Source organism: Monodelphis domestica, chromosome 4 (genome assembly GCF_027887165.1).
Source record: "Monodelphis domestica isolate mMonDom1 chromosome 4, mMonDom1.pri, whole genome shotgun sequence".
NCBI classification, from domain to species: domain Eukaryota; kingdom Metazoa; phylum Chordata; class Mammalia; order Didelphimorphia; family Didelphidae; genus Monodelphis; species Monodelphis domestica.
In genome coordinates, this window is record NC_077230.1 from 175,288,282 (window position 1) to 175,315,525 (window position 27,244).

The 27,244-nt window shown below is 34.3% G+C and overlaps 1 protein-coding gene across 44 annotated transcripts in view; it reads right to left on the minus strand.

The window, feature by feature from the left end:
- The window catches only part of LOC100016606 (sodium channel protein type 1 subunit alpha), a 248,514-nt gene that overhangs the window by 177,555 nt on the left and 43,715 nt on the right, over positions 1 to 27,244 (minus strand). For 22 of the 44 annotated variants that reach the window (XM_056797248.1, XM_056797253.1, XM_056797262.1 and 19 more), the window contains one exon: positions 3,485 to 3,568. The exons of the other annotated variants lie outside the window; for them this stretch is intronic. The gene's annotated coding sequence lies outside the window, so the exon portion shown is untranslated. The remainder of the gene's footprint in view (positions 1 to 3,484; positions 3,569 to 27,244) is intronic. 44 annotated transcript variants of the gene reach the window in all.

Sequence of the window (27,244 nt, forward strand, 5' to 3'; positions counted from 1 at the left end):
GTAACCTAGCTCCAACCTATTTATCCAACCCATTTTTAATTCAGTACTTCCCAAAACAAATTCTCCATTTTACATGGATAAATCTTCTCACTCACAAAGATTCCATGCTCTTACCTTTGTGCCCTGGAGCATATGGTTCCCAACACCTGGAAGCAGGTAGCTGGGATAAAGCAGGAAGATCTGAGTTAAAATCTATTCTCAAACATTTAGTATCTGTGTGGCCCTATTACTTAACCTCTGTCTGCCTCAGTTTCCTCAACTGTAAAAATGAGAATAGTAATAACATCTATCTTTCAGGTTTGTCATAAAAATCATATGACTCACCAATAGGCTTTCCATAGATCAAGTAGTAGGTGATATGGGCTGACACTAGAGTGGTGATAGTGTCAGAGAAGAAAGGAATGCAAATCTATCTATCTATCTATCTATCTATCTATCTATCTATCTATCTATCTATTTATCTATCAGATGCTCTGTAGGAGAATTTGGTGAGCCTTGGCAACAGATGGAATATTGGAGGGGAGAGAAAGTGGAGTCAAATAATACTTTGAGTCTATGGGATTTGGAGGACATTGGTGTCCTGTAGAGTAATAAAGAAGGTAGGAGGTGGGAAGGGTTTAGAAGGGAAGATAATAAGTTTTCTTTTGGATCTAATTAGATTAAGACATCATGGAGGCAGCTAGGTGGCTCAATGAATAGAAAACCAAACCTAGAGATGATAGGTCTTAGCTTCAACTCTGGCTTCAACAACACTCCTTAAGATATGTGACCCTGGGTAAGTCACAAGTCACTTAACCCCTATTATCTTACCCCTTACTTCTCTTCTACTTTGGAACTAATACACAGGATTATTCTAAGACTGAAGGCAAGAATTGTTGTTGTTGTTGTTGTTGTTGTTGTTGTTGTTGTTGTTGTTTGAGATATCCACTGCATATCCAGTTTGAGATATCTGAACAGCATTTATTTGGAGAAACAAGATTGGAGGTCAGCAGGGAGTTTGGGGCAGGATAATTAGGTTTAAGAATCATTATCTTAGAGATGGTAATTATGTCCATGGGGGCCAAAAAGATCACCAAATGAAGCAGTATAGGAGAAAGAAGAGAGTTCATGGCGGAACCCTATCATTCCAGGTTGTGAACAAGATGAAGTTCCAGCAAAGTATATAGAAAAAGAGGGCAGAGAGGTAGGAGGAGAAGCAGGAGGGAATGGTATCCTGAAAACATAGAGAGAAGAGAGTATCTAGGAAGAGAAATTCATCAACAATGTCAAAAGCTTAATGATGATTAAGAAATGGCCAATCAATTTGTCAACAAAGGGATTATAAGGTTTCACATCTCCAGCATTATGAATTTCATCTTTTTCAGCCAGGTATTGGGTCTGGAGTCAGGCAGAAAAGAGCTCAAATCTGACTTCAGAAACTTATTAGCAGTGTGACCCATAGGGAAGCCATTTAACCTCTATCTGCTTCGAGTTCTTCATCTATTAAACAGGAAAATAACAGTAAATGTCTTGTAGAGTTGTTGTGAAGATCAAATAAAATGTATTTGTAAAGTGCTTACTAGCACATAGAGAAATGCTTATTCCCTCTTCACTCTCCCCCTTTACAGTTTCTATCACCTTCTGAGTCAACTGTTCTTTACTCTTACTAGTACAATGGATGAGTTCATTTTCAATAAATGAATGTTTTATCACATGAATATTTCTGACTGATAATTCATAAGCAAAACATTCTTGAGTAGCTCCTGTATGTTGCCCATTGGCAACATCAGGAAGTGGGTGATAATGAATAGCTTGGTATTTTTCCAAGTGCCACTCATATATAAACTTTCATCATCTGGTTATGTTCCATGAGGGTAGGGATTGTTTCCTTTTTGTCTCCGAATGTCCACCTAGTCTATTCACAGAACTTGAAATATAGCAGCAGGTTAATGAATACTAATTGATTGACTAGAATACTTGAAATCAGGCCACCCTTGAGATTGTACTTCTTCAAACAATCCTAAATCATTTAAAAGCAAAAACAAGCAAAAAGAACCATCATCACAAAACTATTGATTGATCTTTTTGTTTGATTCTCTCTAGATTCATCAAAACTCTGCTAGTCTAAAGACCAGAAGTGAACATAGTAATTTAATTAGTTTATGCCCTGAATGCCAAGGACTGCTTTTTGACCCTTGTCTGTTATGTTTCTAGTAATGACATTCAAGTACTATACTAGAATTTTTAGAAACAGTATCACTTTACTCCCTCAGTTTTGTCTGTATATAAAGCATTTTTTCTTGTTTCTTTGTTTTAATGACTAGTTGATTAAGTCAAATCACATAAAAGTGTGTATTTTCCTATGTTCCACTACCATCATGAGATAGTGTGGTGAGATATGTAGATGATCTTAAATCTATGAAGACAGAAATCTGGTCTCTGACACATTGGTTAAATGATCCTGAGTAAGTTCCTTAAATTCTCAGTGACCCAGGAAATGCCCTAAGACTATAAATTGTAGAAAAATGCCAATATATGTTAGCAAAGAGAATTTCCTCTTCTTGGAATTCTCTACATTTCTACATTAGTAATCCTGTCGAAAGTATTACCTATATGATTACTCTGAATATTGTTGTTTGTCCTTTTCTTTCAATGAGGACATTATGAAGAAAGGTTTTGACTTGAAGTAAACTGGATTTAAGTGAGGCAAAGTGGCACAAAATTGTCAGCCTCACTCTTTTCCAGGTTCCTTGAAGTCCTTGAAGTCCTTTTAGTGAGACAAAAGTCACGATTATCCTGAATATACCAATGAGATCACCTGACAAAAGTGTTTTAAAATACATGATTGACTTATGTAGCTTCACTTCTCCAGGCATTTACCCGGATGCCATGGAATTGAGTAATGGCTCTCGAGAAAGTAAAATCAGAGTTCAAATTTGACGTTAAGAACTGTGTGACTATGGGCAAATTACTTAACCTCATCTGCCTCCGTTTCTTTAACTTTAAGACAAGGATAAAAATAGCATCTACCTCTCAGGGTTGTGAAAAGGAGATAATATCTTTATAGCAATTTGTTAAGCTTAGTGAAATAGAAATGCAATCTATGATAACAATAATAATTATTATGACAATAATAATTATCATGTATTGGATCGGCAAATGCTATGGTGACTTCACAAAGAATTTTGCTTTGAAATTATAATACATTTATTATATAATGTTATGTATTATATTATTTGGATTCACTTTTTGTGATCCTCCTAAGGGAGAGAAGTAACTAAATTTTATTTAAACTTTATATATAGCTCCCTGAAATGGTAGGGTGCTATGCACAATTTTAGCTATATTGAATCTTGAATTTAAAGTTGAACCTGTCTTTAGGCACTGTGTTGTTCATCATTGTATGTATGCCCTTCAGTATCGGATATGTAAAATGGCTGGTTTTACATAATATAGCAGGTGTTCAATAAATATTGAAATGAATTAAAATTAAGGGCCTTCTTACCTAGTTGAGGAGAATATCATATAAACATTTTGGTCCCTCATTGAGAAATTCCATTTGGTTCTTCCTCCAATCTACTCATCCTTCCTATGATAGAAGGAAATGAAAATTGTTTGACAAATTTTATCCATCACTTTCTAGGTCACTGTCAGAACCTGACATTGAAACCCCTGCCATTGTAAAGTTCAAGAACAAGGAAGGGCTAATAAAAACATTTCGAAGAATGTAACCACTGGGGCATTTAAGTGGCTGGATAGAGAATTCAGTCTGGAGATAGGAGGACCTGGGTTCAAATTTGACCTCAGATGCTTGCTAGCTATGTGACCCTGGGCAAGTTGCTTAACCTCAATTACCTAATCCTTACTTCTTTTCTGCCTTGTAACAAATACTTAATATCCATTCTAAGAAGAAGGTAAAGGTTTTTTAAAAAAAGAAAGAATGTAGCCACCACTATTTTGTGACCCAGAGTCATCATCTACTGGCTCTTTGATTTTACTCTATGCAGACATATAGAGAAAGTAATTTAGGCAACCAGATTCCTGAGCTTCATTGCTCTGCCACAAGGAAAGCTGATTTTCTTCTTTCTCTTCCAGCTCTACAAGTACCACATAACAATCAATGTAAGGCCACAAACCCAGAGGGCCAGGGTGTCTCTGATTTTATATGTTGCCTTAAGGCAACATCAGAGTATCTATACCCTTTTTGGGTTGTTGGCAGTGGGTGTTGCATTCTTCCTCCTATAGTTCAAAAGCTATGCCTCCCTGATTGTGCTAACAGTCATATTGGTTACTAAAAAATTGTTCCAGGTGATTTGATCTTACTGACGCTGAAGTTTCAAAAGATATATAACATTATTTTTCTCTCTTTTCCAAATGTAGGTCCTAAATTCTCCCTTTTCTGAAATTCATCCCTTTCAATTCCAAAGCATATTGAAAGATTATTGATAAAAATCTCTCCAAAAATATTTTGCATTTCATTGCCTTCTTAGAACAGTAGATAAATACAATTTAATCTTTTCTTGATGACCAATTATCATCATACAAACCCAATCTAATAATGTACTATAATAAACAATTTAACTTTCTTTTTGAAGTGTCTTGTTTTCTTAATAATTATCAGGTTCAGAGATATCAGAGAGGCATTAAGAGGTAATATGGATAAAATGCAAAGCCAATAAGTAGAGGGATCTGATTTCAAAACTGCCCTCAGATACTTATTAATTGTGCAGTCCAGAAAAGTCACCTTGTCCCATTTTGCCTTGGTTTCTTTAACAGTAAAATAGGGATAATAATGCCATCTATTTCCCAGGGTTTTGGTGAGAGTCAAATTAAATAATAACTCTAACATGCTTTAGCCAATTCCTGGCACCTAGTAAGCAATACATAAATGTTATTTATTATTCTTATTTTTAATCTGTCTCCTTTAGTTCCTCTTCTAATTTTCTAATTCTAATCTGCTATGGTGTAAGAAACCTGTAAATTTTTAAAAATGAGTATGCACTTATTATCAATAAAGGCTTAGATTGAGTGTAATTCCAATAAATAATTTTGGTCACTTGCAAGCCTATAGCCTAAATTCAAAATTAGTTTTTGAGAGTATCCTAAAATGAAACCTTTCTAATAATCATAAATTTATTTTTATATTTGAGGCCTCATTTGGAATGTTCCCCTTAGTCCTGATATATGTCAGTACATCAACAAACAAGCCCAAAGCAAGGAAAACTTTCTCCATTGCCAATTTGTAGTCACATTTTCTTTGAGAATAAAGGGAAAAGATGGACCTTGACTAAATAAGGAGAATCATTTAGGTAGGGCTATTAAAAAATCAGAATGCGTATACATCTAAAGTTAAAACCTTTCCTGAAATTTCATTGAAATTTAAATGTATATTCTTTAAAAAAAAAACCTGGATTGGGTTATATAGTGGTTTCCAATTTGCTGAATTATTGGTATGACGAGCTTTCACTTAAATCTGACCTTGGACTTAAATTCACTATTTAGAATATTTGCAATTTCTAGTGAGAAAAATATGTGATAAAATTGTGGTTTTGAGGAAAATGTAAATAAACATGTCTTAGAAATAATTTTTGCTCCTAAAAGATGTGTATAAGGAATGTCTTACTCTTCTTTCCCCCTAAGCTATTGGATATAGAACAATACAATGGCTGTCATAGAGAAGGTACTTAATATTTATTTGATGAAATTAAATTGGAGAGTTAATATAATTCTCTTCAATAAAGAGAGATGGACATCAGTTTGAAGGCTTAGATAACTTTTTGAACAACCAGACTAATTTTCATCTTGTTTTAAAAGAATTTGTTCTTATGTAAGTCCTCTAACTTGCAAATTCATAGACCTTTTAAAAATGTTCTATAATTTCATAAAGAAGGAAAATAAATTTTCAGAGTAAAGCAATAGCTGACCTTAGAACTGTTAATATTTTCATGCAGAAACTGGAAAACTGCTTGTTTCCATCCATTGGAATGCCAAATAGCAAGTGTTTATTTTGAGTAATTCTAGTCAGATCTTAATGGTTTAAAATATCTGAGTCTAACCTTTTCTAAGAAAATTTAGAGAAGTTATATATTGTAACATTGTAAGTTGAACATAACTCAAATTCATTTTGACTGGCCCAACTATAACTTATGCAAATTCTAAGAAGTGTATCAAATCGAATTAAAACAACGAAGTTAATAAACATCACTTAAAATCTATTAGTAAGGAAATTTTTAGTTGAAAATAATATGTGCATTTTAAAAATGTAGTTTAAAAAAAAAGAAATTCAGGTTTTATTAAGATGCTAGAATTTTCCTCTGTATCTTGGTTGATTCTAGGTAGACATAGAAGAGATGCTCTCATTTGAACCAAACATTGCATCTTCAACACAACAAACATTAAGTACCTCCTACATGTTTGCATAGGAAAGATATAAACTACTATGTAATAACTGATAAAAAATGAAAAAGTGCTAAACCTTCAAGTTTCATCTTACTGTTTTGGGCAAGTCATTGTCTATAAGAGGCCTTATTTTTTTCCTCTACAAAACAGGATATTGGAGTAGCTAAGCTTTAAAATGGGCTCTAAATCCTATGATATATAATCTACATTTGTATATTACATATTAAAGACTTAAAATATATCACTTACTCTGTGAACCATAGCAAGCATTTGATTATTCATAATGAAACAAATATTTGAATAGTATTCAAAAGCAAGAGAATAAAAGAAAATGATGCTTCACTTTCATAAACAAATTTGAAGTTGAAAGCTTTTCAACTCAAGAGATATTGCATCTATAAAGCATCTATCATTTACAAAGTTTCAAAAGTAATCATGGACATTGACTATATTGTGGAATTCAGAGCTTTTATTTAATAAAATTAAAGTGTTTAAGTGAGTATCTTTTAGTTATGATAGTTTAAAAGTTTCCTGAAATAATTTCACTAGAAATAAAATTATATTTATGCAAATTAGTCAAATGGTTAAATTTCTTTTAGGTATAGAAAGGAAATTCAAATCCTACAAAAATTTAAGTACCAAAGAAAAAGATATAAAAATAGGAATTAAATTTGTTAATACCAATTTGTGTGTTGGAACAACTTAAATCGATACAACATTTTAATTTCATAGTTTAACTCAATATCACTTTTATTTTTAGTATTCCTACTTGAATATCAAAATGTCATTTATAAAGATAGCATTTATTCTGTTATTTCTTAGTGACTTCTTTGACGCTGGTAAAAATAATACATTCTGGGAAACATCTTATATATCTCTTTGTTTCTTTTTCAGTATTCCTGTGATCTTGTGTGGGTACATCAGTGTTTATTTTATTTCTCTATTTCTCTTTTGGTACCATTTTTTCTGTTAAGCTTTTTTTTGTCATATATGTGTGTGTGTGTGTGTGTGTGTGTGTGTGTGTTTATCTTTCCCTTTCTGTTTCTGTTTTTCTCTTCTTTGTTGTCTTCTTCTTCCCCATTAATTAATAGGTTATGATAAAAATTGAAATATACTTTCATAATTTAAACATTGGTTGATGAATTTTATAGCCAATGTTCCTAATGTAAGAGGAAAGAACATTGTGTATTTTAATTAAATTGATTATTACTCATAAGAAACTTAACTGATTTTGTTCAATGGATTAGTGGCTCAAAGCAGATGAAAGGATTTCCACTTCTGCCTTGAGCCTGAAATCAAACCAATCACTCTCTCTGACCATGGATCCTACTAAGAAGCACAACACTAACAAGTTATTTGCTCATCAATGATGAAACGACACACTAGAAGTTAAAATGATTTCTCATTTATTCTGACATGTTTCAGTTACACCTAGTAAGGGGCCATGAGTGGAATATCCACACTCAGGTCTTAATTATTTTTAGCAAGTAAAAATGCAAGTAGTTTTCCTAAGAAAGCACAACATAAATTGTTTGAAGTGAATGGTTTTGATGGTTCTCCTCGAGAGATGATACAGAATACTTTGTCTTCACTTGTGCATACCAAAAAGGAGGAAATGTTTGAAGATGAAATATAGGAAAGAAATATTTGTTTGTTTGTTTTTTCCTTATAGGAGCCAGCTAGTGATTCCAGCCACTATGGAGTGCTTTATTTTTTTTTTTAATTATTTCTCACTTTTTAGGACCTTAAGTCAGTTTGGAGGTAAGAATGTTAAACATACTTAATTTAATGCTTCACTTACGCAAACTTCACGCTATGAAGGCTCTGCTTGTATGTTTAAACTTTAAAAATGCTTTGAACTTTAAAATATGCTATGATCAAGCATCATCTGTAATGGGCATAAAATAAAACTCTTCTCAATAAGATCAGGTTTAAAGCAAAGCTTCCCTTTATCATCACTATTAATTAAGATTGTGCTAGAAATGCTAGCTACAGCAAAAAGAGAAGAAAACAAAATTGAAGGAATTAGAAGAAGCAATGAAGAAACAAAGGCATCACTTTTGCTGATAATATGATGATATACCTGGAGAGTCCTACGGAATCAATTTAAAATTACTCTTGGTAATATAAAATATCTGGAGGTATACCTTACAAAACAAATCTGCTAACTATATAAACACAATTACAAAATACTCTTCACAGAAATAAAGTGAGATCTAAATAATTGAAAAAATAGTAATTGATCAAGGATTGGCCAAGCCAAAATGACAAAACTACCTAAATCAATTTTCCTATTTAGTTCCATACCTATCAAACTACCCAAAATTATTCCACAGAATTAGAAAAAAATGATGATAAATTCCATCTGGAAGAACAAAAGGCCAAAAATATCAAGAGAATTAATGGAAAAAATATGAAGAAAGGCGGTCTGGGTGTATCAGACCTCAAACTATAATATGAAGTGGTACTCATAAAAATAATCTGGTACTGGCTAAGTACATTGTGTATCATTGAAATATATTAGGTAATCAACGCATAGCCATTATTGTCCATAGCAACTTAGCGTTTACTAAACCCAAATAATCAACTATTTGAGGGGAAAATTCACGACTTGACAAAAACTTCTGAGAAAACTGGAAAGCAGCATGGCAGGGACTAGACACAAACCAACATCTCATAACACACATCAGGATAAAGTCAAAGTGTATACTTGATCCAGAAAAAAAGGGTGACACCATAAACAAACTGGGAGAATAGGAGAAACTTTTTGGCATACTTTTAAATAAGGAATTTATGACCAAGGAAGACATAGAGAACATTATGAAAAATGAAATAGATAACATTGGTTATATTAATTAAAAATATTTTGTACAAATAAAATAAATGTGACCAATATTAGAAGAGAAACAACAAATTTTGGGGAAATTATAGCAATTCTTTCTGGCCAAAGCCTCATTTCTCAAACATATAGAGAATTGAGCCAAATTTATAAGAATTAAAAATGTTTCCCAATTGAAAAATAATCAAACAATGACAAAGGTGAACAGGCTGTTCTCAGAGGAAAAAATTAAAACTATCTATAGTCATATGAAAAGTACTTCAAATCACTACTGATTAGAGAGATGCAAATTAAAACAACTGAGATACCACCTCACATCTATCAGAGTGGCTAACATGACCAAAAAAGAAAATGATACATTTTGAAGGGGATGTGGCAAAATTTGGACATTAACATGTTGCTGTTGGAACTGTGAGTTTATACAACCATTCTGGAGAGCAATATTGCACCAAGTTCAAACAGCCCCAAAACTATGTTTACTTTGTGATCCAGTAATACCAGTAGTGGGTCTGTATCGCAAAGTGATCAGAGGTAAGAAGAAAGGATCTACCTTTACAAAAATATTTTTAGCAGCTCTTTTTGTATTGGCAAAGAATTAGAAACTGAGGTGCTATTCATCACTTGGGGAATTGATGAACGTGTTGTGGTATATGATTGTAATGGAATACTATTATAGCATAAGAAATAAAGAACAGTATGAAGTTCAGAAAAACCTAGAAATACTTATATGAACTGATCCAAAAGGAAGTGAGCAGAATCAGGGTAACAATGTAAACAATAACAAAAATATTATATGGTGATCAACCATGAAGGACTAAACCATTATCAACAAAGCAAGTCTCCAATATAACCACAAGTCACTCAGGATGAAAATGCTAGGCATTCAGGTCAAAGCATGTCATCATCTACTTCATTTTCTTCACGATATTTTTATTGTTTGTATGATATATATCTTCCACCACTAGATGAGCAATATAGAAATAAATACATGGCCTGGAAGTATGGGTAAAACTTATATCAGACAATTTACCACCTTGGAAAGGATAGGAGAGGTTACGAATATAGAGAATCCAAATTCTAAAATGTCAGAAAAAATTGTCAAAAATAGTTTCTAAATGTAACTAGAAAAATAAAAATAAATTTAAAAATAAAATATGCTATGTTATGTTAAATTGAATCCTGGCTGTTATAATATTAGAACATGAGTTTTTTATTATAGGTGTGATATGTGTCTTCTTTCACATGAGGAATATAGAAATATATATTGCATGACAACACTGGTATAACTTATATCAGTCCATTAAACACCATGAGGAGGGGGAGGGGAGGAAGGGAGAGAACAGAACTACAAAATGTCAGATAACAATTGTCAAAAATTGTTTCTAGGGGGCAACTGGGTATTTCAGTGGATTGAGAGCCAGGTCCAAAGGCGGGAGGTCCTAGGTTCAAATCTAGCTTCAGATACTTCTTAGCTGTGTGACCCTAGGCAAGTCAATTGACCCCCATTGCCTAGCCCTTACCACTCATCTGCCTTTGAAACAATACATAGTATTGATTCCAAGAAGGAAGGTAAGTATTTAAAAAATGTTTCTATATGCAACCAAAAAAGAAGCAAATAAAATATGTAAGACATGCTAAATGATCCACTGTAAATTCCTAATAGCTTTCATTTGACAAAAGAATCATAATTAGAAGGTATATAAGGAAAGGATAAATCAAACTCTTAAAAAAGACAGCTTCCAAGTATACTTCCAAACATGCTTATGATTAGAATTATTAACATAGATATTAAAAGGCATAATTAACTAGTGATTCTGTGAACTCTAGAATGCCAACACATTATATGTGTGACATCTACTCATATGCTTAATTTCATCTGCAAGATATTAAAACTCAAATAATAGGTGATAGCTTGAAGCTTTTTATAATTTTCCATGTTGTTTTAGGAAGGCACATTGAACTATAAGTGAAAATTTATAGTTCAATACAAATAACCTAAAATATTCTTTAATAATTTTAACAATGTTCAGAATTTAGGCAAAACTCAATCTATGCCTCTAAAAGTTATCATGGAACAGAGAGGTAGATAGACATTCACTGAAAGCCAAGTCACTGAGTAAAAGTGCTGACCTCAGTGTATTTGTTAATTGTTCTCTGCAAGGAAGAGTAGTCTTCAGTGAAGCATGGCAAACATAAATGAAATGTGCAACCTATTTGTGTGAAATCTGGTTAATGATGATGTAAACTATTTGAAAGTCACTTCATTTCTCTACACCTTTTCCCTTATTTATAAAGTAAAGAAGTTGCACTACATGATCTCCAAGATTCCTTCTAGTAACATGTTTCTAATCCAGTTCAATTCAGTTTTCAGGACTATTCACTGGAAATCTTCAGAATTATTTGGTGACTATCTCAGAAGAAACATTTCTTAATACATAGCAATAAGTTTGAAATACATTTGGCGATAAAAATCAGAATTCTCTTAAACAAATGCATAGTAATATTTATATCCTTTATTGAAGATTATACATTTTTATCAACTATATTAATTATTCATTTACTTATGATTTCTCAGCAAAAAATCTGGATATCCTGGCAAACACTTAAAATTTGACATATCCAAACTAAAAATTTTCATTTTTTCCCTCAAAAAAAGTTCCTTTTGATTTCAATGTTTTTGTCATTGTTACCATTATTCCCCATCACATTTTACCTCCTAAAACTTTAATGTTATCTTTAACTCTTTCTACTTCCTCTCCTCCTATATCTGATAGTCATCTAGTCCTGGCAATGGTACCTGACATATATATATGATATTTATGATTAGAATAATATCCATACTCCTTATTTTGGATTCAAAACTCTGTAATCTGAAACCTTCTTTGATTTTCAGTCTATTTCATCCTATCTGCACATACAGCCAAACTGAAATACAAGGATAGCCTTTATAAAATTCTAGCATTTTACTACCTCTACTGTTTTGTTCATATCACTCTCTGCACCAGGAAAACCCTCCTTGAACTTCACCTCTGATTTTGAAATCTATCTAGATGTCTTCCTTGACCCATTTCTATTAAGCTTAATTTTTTCTTTTGATCTTTTAAAAATTACTTGGACTCTTATTTTACTATACACCATAATTATTTGATATTTATTTGTAATGTTTCATATTTTGTATTCATTATCTGTCTGCTATCTTCTTACTACCAAAATCTAGTCTAGTGACTATATTATAAATTCCCTATGAACCTAATACTTGTCCTCAGTGCTTAGAATAGTGTTTCACATACAGAAAATGTTGTTCCATAATTTTCAATTATGCCTTTGTGACCTCATTTGAGGTTTTCTTGGCAAAGATGGTAGATTGGTTTGCATTTCATTCACCAGCTCATTTTACATATGAGGAAACTGAGGTAAACTGGGTTAAGTGAAATGGTCAAGATTATACAAATAGTAAATTTCTGAGGTCAAATTTGAACTAAGAAAGATGAGTCTTCCTGATGTGATAGAGACATGAAGAGAGAAGTTTTTGCAGAGCTTGACTTGAGGCCCAATACCCTATTTACTACACTACCTAGTTGCAGAAAATAGTGGATACTTACAACATTGTTGAAACTATGAATGAGCATATAGGCATTTCTATGCTTAAATTTTGAGCTTCTTCTATTGATAAACTATATAAATCTTCTAGTTCCAGGGATTACCCCAAAAGAACTACAACAAGCTAAAGTGAGAGATACATATTACACACTTTCCACGATTCACCAATAGTCCTAGAATAGAAAAAGATATTGCCAATTATAAAAACAACATAGTGAATCTGGTATGATCTACTGAAAGATCACAGTTTCATATGGAGATAAAAATTTTTTAAATGAGATATTCCAGAAGGAGATGAGGGTGAACAATGTCAAATGGTACAGAGAGGTCAAAATGGATAGGATTAGGGAAAGTCATTGGCCTTTAAGAAATCGTAGGCAACTTTAGAGGACTCAGGTTCAATTTATTAATCAAGTTGGAAGTCAGACTGTAAGACATTGAGAAATTAATGAGAATAGAGAAAGTGGAGGTAATAATTAAAAACACTTTTTCTAGGAGTTTGAAGAATAGAGCGAAAACAGAAGATTATCAATTAATGGAATAATAGGATCAGGTCAGAGTATGTTTGTAAACAGCAAAGAAAGAGGCACTTGATAGGGAGAGATTAAATACTGAAGGAGGAATGATTATCAGGGCAATGTGGCAAAGGAGGGGATGATAGAGATATTGGCCATGGCAAAAAGAAAGGTCACATTATCATCAGAGATGGCAATGAAGGAAGAATGAATGGGAGATTAAAAATGAGATATTTGTTTTTATATGTAAGGAGTACATATATATGTTTCTATTCTATTTCTTTGTGAATAATCATAATTCACATTTATATAGTATTTTAAGATAAAAGAAATGTTTTTCTCAAAAACTATAGAGGTACAAAGTGCAAACATTAGAAACACTATTCTATAGAAGAGGAAACAGTGACTGAGAGGAAGTGACTTTGCCAGTCACACAACTACTATAAAGTGTATGTATAAGCAAGACTTAAGTCATCTACTGACTACAAATGTGATTCCCTTCCTTCTGTTCTATGCTGCATCTTTTAGTTTCATACAGCAACAGTGGTGCTAGCTAGTAAAAAACTATTAGTTCTAATGTATCACTTTCTTCTGTTCAGAATCCTATGGTTCTTCCAACTGTTTCAGGGTTGCCGCAACAGTTATTAACACTGGCTCAGTGGACAGAGTGCCAAGTCTGCCTCTGCAATCAGGAAGACTCACCTTGTTGAGACCAAATCTGACCACAGACACCTACTAGCTGTGTGACTGTGGGCAAGTCACTTAACAATGTTTGTCTCAGTTTCCTCATCTGCAAAATGAGCTGGAGAGGGAAGTGGCAAACCACTCTAGTATCTTTGGCAAAATAAAACCCAAATGCTGTCAGAATAAGACATAACTTAAATGACTAAACAACAAAAAAGCCTATCACAGTGCTATAATATGTACTATAGTTCAGGTGTAATAGAAAATGAAACATTCATTTTAATGAGATCACAGATCCATCAGAGTATTGAAGTCATAACAGTCCTACATAGAATGCCCATTTTCATTAATTTTAATGACTATCACTACCAGTGTCAGACCTTTGGGCCTAGTATTTGAAGAAAGATTCTGATTGAATCTACCAGTTCTGATAACATAGCTGTTTTTTGCTTATTTTCTTTTATTTTACAGATTAGAGAATTCTGAAGCAGAGTAATTATGCTTTTTATTAAAGGTCCCACAGAATGACTGAGTGGATGGATGGATGGATGGATGGATGGATGATAAAAGTATTTATCGGGTTTACTACTTGCAGAGCATTGTGGCAATCACTGGGGATAACCTGATAACAGAAATTAGCAATGGTTGCTGATTGGGTGTGTAACCACTGGATGGTCCTTTGATTACACAGGTCCACATATTGCTTCCTCCTGAGAAGCCCAAGGAAAGTGACAAGGTTGTAAGGGACAAAGGTGTAGGTTTCTTTCCCCTCCCAATACCTACACACCACATATATTAGTCATTTTTGATGTGTTTTTTAAAAAACACCTATTTATATGTCAGATCCTAAAATGATAGCCTATAATATAAAATTATTCTAGATAGCTTTTTGATAGCATTCAGTTTCAACATGGGTACTTCTGAATATAAAATTCAGGTCTGGGAAATATTTTTTCATACCCTACTTGAAGTAAACTTGAAAAAATCAATTATTTCAGAGTACTGAGAGATAATGTTTTATTGATAGGGAGTTAATCTGTTAGGTGCTCTTGGTAATAGAGATAAATTAAATGAGACATTATTTGTAAAGCATTTATCACAGTGATTGGTACATAGTAGGTTCTATAGAAATGCCTATTCCCTTTCTTCTGTCTCCCTTTTCTCACTGAAGAAAGCTAAGCAAATATTGATGAATTTTAAGCTCAACTGATAATTCTCTTGTTGGGACTTCTATACAATAATCCTAGATTTCAACATGATCAGATCATTAGGCTCTCTATTTAGAGGAGATATTTTACTTCAGGCAGTGTGGCAGAGTGGAGAATTCATTAGACTGAAAGTCTTGAGCCTTAAGTTCCATTTTCAATGCTGTCAAAGCAAATGAAGACTCTCAACATTTACAACTGCCTGAGTAAGATTTGGGATAGTAAGGTAGTCAATCAAAAAACATTTATTAAGCACCAGGAACTGTTCTAAGTCTTGGGGATACAAAGAAAGGTAAAATCTAGTCCTTTTTCTGCACCTTTGTGCATCTAAGAGCAAGGGCATACACAGTGGTCTAATGCTAAAAGAATAATTACTGATTTCTAGTGGCTAGGCAACTCTCAAGATGATTGGCTGGTGAAATTGAGATGAGACTTGTCCCAAATGCCATCCATTTGTATCAATTTAAAAATGGAAGTTGGAGGTAAATGTTGGCAATTTTGTCTTTTTGCTCTTTCATTGTTCATATCATAGTAGAAAATCAGGTCTATAACTTGGACGAAATGGGACCTGTGGATGACATTTTTCCCCTCCCATTCCCTGCATAAAAAATGGAAGTCTTGGGGCAGGAGCACATGAGAATTATGTCTGTACATCCACAGCTTTTTGAGCACAGGAGCACAGGTGAAAGACTATAGTCCCAAGAAGAAACTTTTTCCTAGCTTGAGAGATGTAAAAAAGATGGGGATTTGAAGTCTTTATAGAACCACATGGCATAAGTAAGTAGATGTTTATGTGGCCTGTGAATAAAGGACATGAATATTTCTGAACCCCAGCAACTTGGGTGGAAGAGTTCTATTTCTTATGCAGCATAATCTAGGAGTCCAGACTTCTGGTTGGAGATGGGAGTTTTCCTGGATAGTGTCACCCCTGGGATTGTTTTGGAGATGTTCTCAAGTTCTAGTTGCCAGCCTTTGGTATTGGTCATTCTAGAAAGAGGTGCATTTCTGAATAGCATTCTTTTCATGGAAAGAAAATTACCATCCCCATAGTTTCTTGTTAGTGTCCTTCTTGAAGAATAAATACACAAAAAGGAAAGGAACAGGAGGAAAGAAGGAAAGGAGAGAAGCACCTATTATCTCGATTTTATAATTGAAGAAATGGAAGCAAAGTGATTTACCCTGGTGAACACAACTAATAAGTGTCTGGAGCCAAATCCAAACTTGGATCTTTCTAATTCTAGATCCAGCACTCTAGCCTTTGTACCACCCAGCTACAAGAAATCTAAACTTTGTCATCTTCTATGATTGGAATGAGTTATTTATTCAGCCAGTGGAGATCTCATGGGAAAGTAGATTATTTGCTCAATATGTTTACTTTTCAGCAGAAGTATAAACCAAAGGTTGTTAGTATGAGACTTAGAGGGTTGGAAAAAGGAGGGCATAGGCAAGAACATGTAGGAAAACTGGATTCACTAGAATGTCAAGAGGTTTTTTAAAAAGTAACCATACATTTTATTCCCTTGCAAAGGAAGCTTGTAGGCTATTTGAGAAATTTGTGTATTTCCTTATATATTTATGGACCACTGTGAATCCTTTGGGTCTGATGCATTTTCTATGCAGTAAAATAAAGGATGAGGTAGGCATTTCTACATCAATTGTATAGTAGCTAGGTCCTTAATACTTACATTTTTTTGAAATATAGACACAAGCTATATTTAAGCTAAACTGAAAGATTTTCCTAGAGAAACCTTTATGTGGGTGCAATAAGTGAAAGGAAAAAATACTTTAGGGAACATAGGGAGTTATTAGTCAGGATCAGATATAAGGATCAGAATCAGAATCTTGGAGGAGAGGTGAACCATGACTTAAAATCTATGACTTTGTACAAATCATTTCACTTCTCAAAGGCTGTTTCTTCATTAATAAAATGAAGGAGTTGAACAATATGACTTTTAAGTTCCATTCTGAACCTAATACTTGATGGATCTATTCTAGGTGGCGAAGCAGTAGAGTGCCAAACCTGGAGACATAATGTCCTGGGTTCAAATCTTGACCTCAGATATTTTCTACCTATGTAATTCTAGACAAGCCATTTAACCACAATTGCCTAATCACTGCCACTATTTTGCCTTGGAACTGATACTTAGAATAAATATTAAGACAGAAGGTAAGGGCTTAAAAGGGAAAAAATGATTATGATATCATAGTTATAGAGCTAGCAGAAAACACAAATAACATATTTTCCCTTGTTTTATAGTTGAAGAAACTGAAACTCCAGCAAGATTCAGTGATTAGTGCAAGTTCATACAGGTAATAGAACACATTTTCTAACTCCAAATTAGGAGTTTTTGCTACTTGCAAAAACTATTTCCAACTAAGAATCACTCCACTGGATGGATATTTTGGTTTGAAGGAAGACAAAACACTTTAAAGAACAATGACACTGATTAGCATGAAATGTACTTAATATAGATGTACTTTTAATGGCCAGTTATAGCCCGTTGGAAAACTTTTGATTAGAATGGCCATGTGCTATAATTTACTTAAAATAAAAGAGAATATGAGGGTGTTTGTTGCCATTATGAAATGATGGTAATAGCAGAAAGGTTAGGCAATAACTTCTAGGCAGACATTTGCATAATGTGCTTTAATTCTTTAGCATCTATTTCTAAAAATAAGAAGAAAGTGACTGGGAATATTAATAGATTGGCACAGAAGACCATTTTCCCTCAACAAAATTGTATTCGAAGTGGAAAAGTGACCTGCAGCCCACAGCTAAGCCCTAGAGGAAGTGATCTGAGGTCTCCATCCCAAATATAGACCAAAATGGGGGCATGAAGGCAGGGGGTGAGAGACAGGAACAAGAGAATAAAAGGGAATAGCTCTAAAGTCAACATCTCTAAGTTTCTGTCTCCTTTTCTAATATCTCCCTGCATGGTCTCAGGATAAAAAAAAACTGAACATTTCTGGGCCTCCATTTTTTAATTTATGAGAAGGGAAGAATTTTCATGGCAAAATGGATAGTAATTTTGGAGTTAGGAAGTTTTAGGCTTAATGTGTTTTCTAACTACTGACTGTGTAACCATGAATAAATTACTTAACCTCTCAGTAAGTAAGCCCCAGGAAACTATGAAGACTTTAAGATGGCAATATGAATTGATAGAGGAAGTCCTCATTGGTAACTCCCGTTACCCATGAAATCATAAGTCTGCTCTAAAAATGAATAATGTACTTTCATTATTGAGGCAACTATGAAATTTATCATGGGATAGAGTATAAAAATCTACTGTATGCCCTGGAACTGTGCTAAGAGATTTAGAAATATTATCTTATATGATCATCATAAGAACTATGGAGGTAGATGCTATTGCTATCTCCATTTTACAGTTGAGAAAACTGTAGCAGATAGAGATCAAGTGACTTTCCCATGGTCCCACAGCTAGTGTCTGTGGCTGAATTTGATATTAAGTCTTCTTGACTTCAGGCTCAGCACCCTATTTATTTATTTACTTATTTAACCTGAGAGTTACCTACTTTTCTTGCTGTTGACTAGAAATCTTTCCCCCCAACATTTCCCAATTGAAAAGACTATTGAAGAGGAAACCTGAGAAAGACATTTTAAATCTCTGTCCAACTTGACTTCAACTCCTGTTGCTCTGAGTCTGAACTGTGTAAAAGGGGCCAAACCCAGGGAGAGTCTACCTGACTTTCTCTCAGGGGGCACAGGCTGCCAAGGCCTGATTTCTCCTCAGATTCAAGGATGGAGGGCAAAGGGTTTAGAGAGAGACAGGGACCCCCTTTCCCCACTATCCTTAATCATTCTTTCCCTGCCTGTTATTCCTTTGTATTATCATGATTGAGTTGACATTAAAATAGTTATCTTTTCCTCAACTGTGAATCAAGTGTGAGTGAACAGATCAAGGTGAGACCCTTTGGTCTTGAGTAGTGGAGGGGGACTAGAGGGACAAGAGCAAATCTGGGAGAGCAGCCTTAGCTAAAGAGGGAAGGCAGAAGGGGGAAAATCTTCAAACCCCCTATCCTCTCTCTGAGCCAACCTTAAACATCAGCTGTCTCTCCAGAACCCCACTTTGAGAGAGGGGGAACTCCACTCTTTCCCCCTCTCTCTATTAAAATAATGAACCCCTTGGTTACAACTAAACTCCCCTCGAATACAAATAGCCAAAGTCTTTTTCCACCTTCTCTCTTCAGCTTCTCAAGAAAGAGAGACCAACTCCTCTACCAGCCAGAGTCTTCTCCTCCTCAAGATCCCAATCTCTTGGGGCCCCTCCCCTGTCAAGGTGATCAGTTTCACACACTCTTTAGCCTGGCCCTTTTTCTTTAGTGCCAGCCTCTGTCAGATCACCCAGCTGCCTTGTAGCTTCTTAAATTTTATAACTTTAGACTATAAGAACTGAGACTTTAGAGATCATTAGTCCAACCTCTTAATTTTCACAGATGAGCTAGTTATGATGTGCTATAAAAAACTCTTTATGATAATAATATATGCCATGAGAAGAAAAAGTTATTTTTATACCAGATGTCAATCATGTAATACCAACTGGCATCTTGATAAAATTTTCAGAGATGAATAAAATGATGAAGGTCATTATGAAATTTAAAATTAGTGATAGGAAAAACAAGTTAGCCATGAAATAATTTCTAAGGACATATTTAATCATTTCCTGGACTCAGTACTAGTACCAGTACAGAGATCTTTACAGACATAGAAAGACTGTGGGAATCAGGTTATGCCTTACTTATTTACCTGTTATTTTCTACCTCTGTTTGTGTATAGTAGAATCATGGATGTGGAGTCTCAGGAGATCTAGGTTTGAATCCTTCAAATATTTACTTAGCTGTGTAACCACAGACAACTCACTTAACCCTCTGAGATGGCAGCTCCCTTGTTGGCAAAATGGAGATAGCAATATTTTCAGTATCTTCCTCACATGATTCTTGTGAGGAAAAGCACTCCACAAACCATTAAAATATTTGTAATAGGGGTCTAGATAATTCAAATGCCCAGAACCCAACTCCTTAAGGATGCAGTGCTGTGCCTTTTTTATACAGGTAAACATAATCACCCCTTTCCTATGAGAATAAAAGATTGGGTCTTGAGGGAGAATTTTGAACAATCAATGGACTTCTTTCCGATCACAGATTTTTGCCTCAACTCATTCATCAATGGTTAGAATATTTTATACCTCCATCCTCTTCTTATCTCAGTGATTCTGAACCCTTGGCTGGGCTGCCAATGTACAAACTCCATTCTTCATCTCTCTCATATTCCTTATTTCCATCCCTCTCATCCCTACCTCTCTTCCCAATGTCACATTCCAGATCCACCCAATTCTTCCACTGTATTCTCTGAAATGCTTCATCTCTTGTCAACAAACTTTTTTTTTTAATTTTTTTCTCCTTTCTTCTGGCTCTCACTGAGGCTTAGTCTGCTCTGATGACACTGCAATCCTGGCTACATATTCTAGTACTGGTTGCACTTTCACTCATATTCCCCACTCATGGTCATTATGAAGAGGTTGAGATAATCTTTGCTCTCTATTGCCACTTCCAGGTTCTCCCTTTACTCCATCACTCTGCAACTTTCTATTTTGTGGCCCATAATATTTTAATTTATTATTCAAATCCCAAGCTGTTATATTTCAACTCCCAGGACATCCTTCTTTCTTTGTCAATGAGTTCAGTGTCTGCCTTATAGTATTTTTCCTCCAAAATTTCTATTCCTACAATTGGGGCCTTCATACACATTGATGCCTCTTCAAATATCCTAATTTCGTAGTGCTTCAATCCACTCAATTTTCATAACATATTCTTTCATTCCAAATCAATTACAAGAAAAGATGATCATAACTTTGATCTTGCCATTATCTCACAAGTGTTCTACTTTAATGTTCACCACTGAAATTACTTTATCTGATCATGATCTTTTATCATTTAATCTTTTCCTATGCTTTGAAATCAGTAAGTATGCTTGTTATGATCTCCAATCCTTTCACACTTAATTTTTTTCCAGCATCATTTCTCCTGTACTAAGTACACAGTCTTCCTTTTTTTTATCTTGACCTCTTGATGAATCAATTCAGCTTCACTATTCTTTATACCATAGATGCCAATTACATGGCCAGCTGGTCCACAAGATTTTGGAGTGTAGCCCAAACCAATTTAAAATGTAATTGTAATTGAACAAAATGAACAAAAATGTAAAAGAACATAGATAATGTTTAAACGTGGTTTTTTTAAAGCCAATATATGGCTCACAGTAATTCTTGTGTATAGTTTGGTAGCCCGGCCTTTTCTGTTTGAGTTTTATACCACCACTCTATACTCTTCTTTCCTTGACCTCTTCCTGAATCACTGCCAAACCCTAAATTGGATTATTCTCGATATTTGTTTCTTTTCCTCTTATTCATGTGTTGGATAAAATAATGAAATTGTTCTGACTTGGGTCCAATAAAATCTGTTGCAAAATTTCAATTAGGTCCTCAGTGTGGCAAGACAAGCCTCTTATATTTTAATCACTTTACTACCCCATTTACCATAGTGCTTTTTCCAAACATTCTCACTTTTCTTCAAGATGCCCCACATCGCCCCTCTCCCACCTTCTGAAGTGAGGACCTTAGTTAATATTTCCTTAACAAATTGAGGCCAATCACTGAGAGCATCCTCTTCTATCATCTATATCTCACATCACTCAGAAATCTAACTGCTTCTCACTCCTGTTTCACATGTGTTGGGTCTTCTTCTTGCCTAAGTAAACCCTTTTACATGCCTGTTTAAAAATTCCCTCTCATGTTCTCAGCTAGCTCCTCTCTCACCCCCACTTTCTCATTAATCTTCAGCCTCTCCCTATCTACTGGCTACTTCTCTGGGGCCTGCAAGTGTACCCATGCCCCGCCCCCTTGCTTATAAAATCCTCAATTGAGAAGAACATCTCCATTAGCTATTGTCATATATTTTCTCCCCTTTTGCCTGAACACCAAAAGAAAGTCCTCTAAACTAGGGGCCTCCATTTTTGTCTTATTTCTAAAACTTTTACAATATGGTTTTTCACCTCATCATTTAACTGAAATTGATGCCAACAAAGTTACTGATAATCTCTTAATTATCAAATTTAATGACCTTTTGCCAATATGTAGCCTTCTTGATTTATCTGCTGCTTCGGGAATTTCAATCACCTTTTCCTCCTGCAACTATCTCCTTTTTTTTTGTTTTCATATCACTGCTTTCTTCTGGTTCTCTTCTACCTATCAGACCATTTTTTTCAATGTCTTTTGCTAAGTTTGTTCATGTTACATCCATAACCATAGGTCTTTCATGGACCCTCTTATATTTTCTTTCTATTCTATCTCACCTGGTCATCTTATAAGTTTCCATGAGTTCTGTTATCTCTCTTCCTGTATTTCTCTTTTCTATATATCTAGCTGTGGTCCCTCTCATGAGCTCCACACTCCTATTACTCACTCCTTTTTAAACATCTCAACTTGTATATCTTGTAGACATCTCAAACTTAAGTTACTCCAAAAAGAAGTAATTATCTTTCCTCTCAAGCATTCTATTCTCCTCAATATTCTTATCCCATTGAAAGTATCACCATTCTCCTGGTCACTTAGGCTCAAAACCCTGGTGTTATCCTTGATTTCTCACTGTAAACCAAACTAGCTATATTATCCTGAGCAAGTCACTTAATCTCTCAATGTTTCAGACAACTCTAAATTTATAAGTTGCAGAGAAAATGCATTGGTAAAAGAAGCTGATTCATAGAAGCTTCCTCTCCTTAAAAAAATTGTCTGAGTTAAGACAAAAAAAAAGTCATTTTTGAAAGTCATAAAAATAATTATTAGCACTATAATGATAATATATACATAAATACATATATGTGTATGCACACATACATATATGTATATATATACATATACATATATTTTTGGGATACTACTCTTTACTGGTTTTCTTCCTACCTATTTAACCAATTCTTCTCCATCACCTTTGCTGGATCCCCCTCCAAACCATACCCTCTCACCATAGGTCCCCCTGAAGGTTTTATCCTGGATCCTCTTCTTTTCTACCTCTATACTACTTTACCTGGTGATTTCATCAGCTCCTGTGGTCTTAATTACCATCTCTATCCTGTTAATTCTCAGATTTACCTTTCCTGACCCAATCTCTGTTGACTTCCAATCTTGTATTCTAAATGCCTTTCCAACATCTTAAAAGGGATCTTAAATTAAATATGTCCAAAATAGAACTCATTATCTTTCCTTTTAGATCACCCTTTCCACCTACCTTCCATATTATTGTAGAGGGCAATGGAATTCTCCCAGGCTCTCAGTCATCCTTCCTCACTATCTCTCATCCGCCTTACTCAAGCTATTGCCAAGGCTTGTTGATTTTACTTTTGCAATATCTCTTATATATGTCCCCTTCTTTTCTCTGACACTACCACTCCTCTAGTTCAGACCCTCATTACTCCACACCTTGATTATTAAAATAGCCTGTTGATGGGTCTGCTTACCTCATTTCTTCCTACTCCCCACACCAATCCACCCTCCATGCAGCCACTAAAATAATTTTCTCAAAACACAATTCTAATTATGCTATCCCCTTGTTCATTAACTCCTGTGACTTTCTATTGCTATCAGGAACAAACAAAAATACTATGCTTAACATTCTATTTCTAGTTTCCTACACCTTATTATCCCATAAGCACTCCTCAATCTGGTGACATTGGACAACTGGGCTGTTCCAAGAACAAGGCACTTCATCTCTCACTTCTGGAAATTTTCCCTAGTTGTCTCACATGCCTTCCATGTTCTCCCCCTTCTGCTCCAACTTCAGACCTCATTGGCTTTCATTAAGTCCCAAATAAAATCTCACCTTCCTCAGGAAACCATCTCAAATTCCTCTTAATTCTAGTTCCTTTCCTCTGTTAATTATGCTCTATTTATGCTGTTAATAGTTTTGGTACAAATTTAGAGTTTATGCCCCCATTAGATTTTAAGTTCCTTGAGGGCAGAGACTGACTTTTGCCTTTTTTTTGGTATCCCCAGTATCTACCACAGGGCTTAACACATAATCAATAATATCAATTGATGTATATTTATATTTAATGTACCATGAACATTAGAGACCCAAGTTTAGTGTTAGGAAGACCTAAGTTCAAGTTTTTCCTCTAACATATGCTTAGTTTTTATTCTGGACAAGTCATTAAAATCTCTTAAAGCTTCAGATAATTTTTTTTAAAAATTGAATTTAATTTTTAAATTTTTTCATGGTTACATGATTCTTCTTGTCTCCCTCTCTTCTTCTCTCCCTCTTCCTGGAGTTGATAAGCAATTCCAATGAGTTATACATATATTATCACTCAAAATCTATTTCTATATATTCACTGTGGATAACTCTTGAAGATCAGTTTCTGATATGAAGGGTTTTCCATAGAAGGAGTAACCTACTTGGAACCATTACTTTGAGTATTCTAAGGGGAATAGAGAGAAGGTCATGCTCTTACATTTTTTTTCTGCTTCTCATTTTGCTGTTTTCCTCTGAGCTATTCTTGAACCATGGTCATATTTTTTTTTCAAAACTAGGTTCTTTGGCCTCTATACAGGTTTTGCTTTAGTTCCCCCCAAATCCCAAAAAATTTTTGCAATTCTTCACAATGCAACTCTTCATTTCCCAGACAGCACTATGATTTTTGCCAGAATTGAAAATCAGACTATTGCCTCTTTGGTGTTGTAATGACACACTGACATATAGAGCCCAAAATATCATTGGCCTTTTTTTTTAATGGCATATCACATTCCAGGACAATATCAAATTTGCTGTCTAGCATCATTTGTAAGTATCAGCATAACTCTTTCCAGGATTTCCAAACTCACTGAATGTCTGGGGCTGAAACATGACTATGGTTTCCCCACCCCCACTCCAAATGCATATTTGGGGACTTCAAGCGCTACTTCTAAAATATGATTTTGTCCCTTAATTTTTTCCAGTGGGCTTTTCACAAATTATTCAGATAAATTTTTAGTAGAAAATTAAAGTTCTGCCACTGATCCATACTGATTTGTAACCCTGTACAAATTACTGAACCTCTCCGTGCCCCTAGACAATCCTTTAAGATTATATTTCAGAGAAGTTGTCAACTAGCTTTGTAATAGAAAGTTTCGTCATTTGGGAATTTCCTATGTCATTAAAATCACAGATGTCAGCCTGAGGCTTCTTACACTCAAAATAATTTTGTTGTATAACCTGCAAACTGATCTCATTTCACCCATTCCCAAAAATATATGCTCATATTTTGGAATATGTTTTCCATAAATCATTAACTAGTATGGACAATTTGCTCCGTTCTCAACAATATGGCTCAGAAGTGCCTGACTTTGTTATTTGGGGTATTTGGCAATTGTTCAAACACAGTACCACCATTATATCCAGTATGAATCAATTTGGTAAGATTAATATGGCCTTCTTTACAAAAGGGATAGAAGTATCTTGAAAAGTCACTTAATTTTCTAATCTTGTAATTTGATTTCCAGAAGAAATCAAATTGGCTGGGGATCTTACTGAGCTGTTTATCAATTGATGTGGTTTATCATTCAAGGCTTTCTACTTCTTTAGCCATTCCCAGTTTATTTTATTTTATTGTTTTGCTTTCTTTGTCACCTAATGAAGCATAATAGTGTAGGAATAGAGTGCTAGATTTGGATCAAGAAATACATGGATTTGAATCCTTGCTCTATACTAGCTTTGTGACCATAGGTGAAACATTTAACTTTTCTAAGCTTCAGCTTCCTCTTCTGTAACATTGGGACAATAATTGATGGTACCTACTTCAGCAGGTCGTTATTAGGCTTAACTGAAATATTGCACACAAACTGTCTTACTATCAGTAAAGTGCCTATAAATGCTAATTATCACTATTTTTAGTCATTTTTCAGTCATGTCCAACTTTTCGTGATTCCATTTGGGGTTTTCTTGGCAAAGATACTGGAGTATCTTTTCCAGTATTTTCTTTTTCAGCTCATTTTATAGATTAGGAAACTGAGGCAAACAAGGATAAGTGATTTTCCCTGGGTCACACAGCTAATAAGTGTCTGAGGCTGGATTTGAACCCAGGAAGATGAGTCTTCTAACTACATATCTATCACTCCATCCACTGTACCCCCTAATTGCTCTGTTATCTAGTGCTAGTTCAGTTGTACTAGGGGAAGCAGTTGGATTGCTACACAAAATTTTGTTCCACTGTTCTAATTCTTTATTCTTTATAAGTTTTGATTTAAAAAAAAGAAATTTAAATTATACTGTAGAAAACCCAGTAGTCAATTTTTATCAGTATCCTGATTAAAGCTATTCTTCCTAATCATAGAATCATAGATTTTAGAATATGGATATTAAAATTCTACAAATGCTTCCTCAAAAACATCATTACTTTTATTCATAATCTTGCCATTACTTCTCAAATGTACAACTTGGTAAATAAGAAAAAGTCAAGAAGACCTGCAGTCTGGAGATCTGGATTAAATTTTAACCCTTAGGAGGTCATTTAACAGCTCAGAACCTCAGTTTCCTCATCTGCAAAATGAGAATGATACTACTTGTACTACCTATTTCAGGTAGGAAGCATGATACTTTTACTACCTACTTTGGTTAGGAAGCAGCTGATAAGCCTTAATTGTGTAATTTCTATAAGTTAAAAAAATTCTTTTTATAAAACAAAAAAAAGTTCTAAGCCTTAGTTTAGTAGTTAGTTAAAAAATAAGTAATAAAAATAAAAAATAGATTTTTTTGATTCATTTAATAAAGCTATTATCAACACAATCTTTTGTCTTCCTTTAAATAATTTCAATTCTTAGGATCATAGTTCTAAAGATAGAAGGGAACTTAAGGGTCATAGAGGTAACCTCCCTCATTTTATAGATGAGAGACCTGAGACCCATAGAGGTTAAGTGACTTACCTAGGATTACATAGGTAGTAAATGTCTGATGTAGGATTTTAACCCACATGTTTG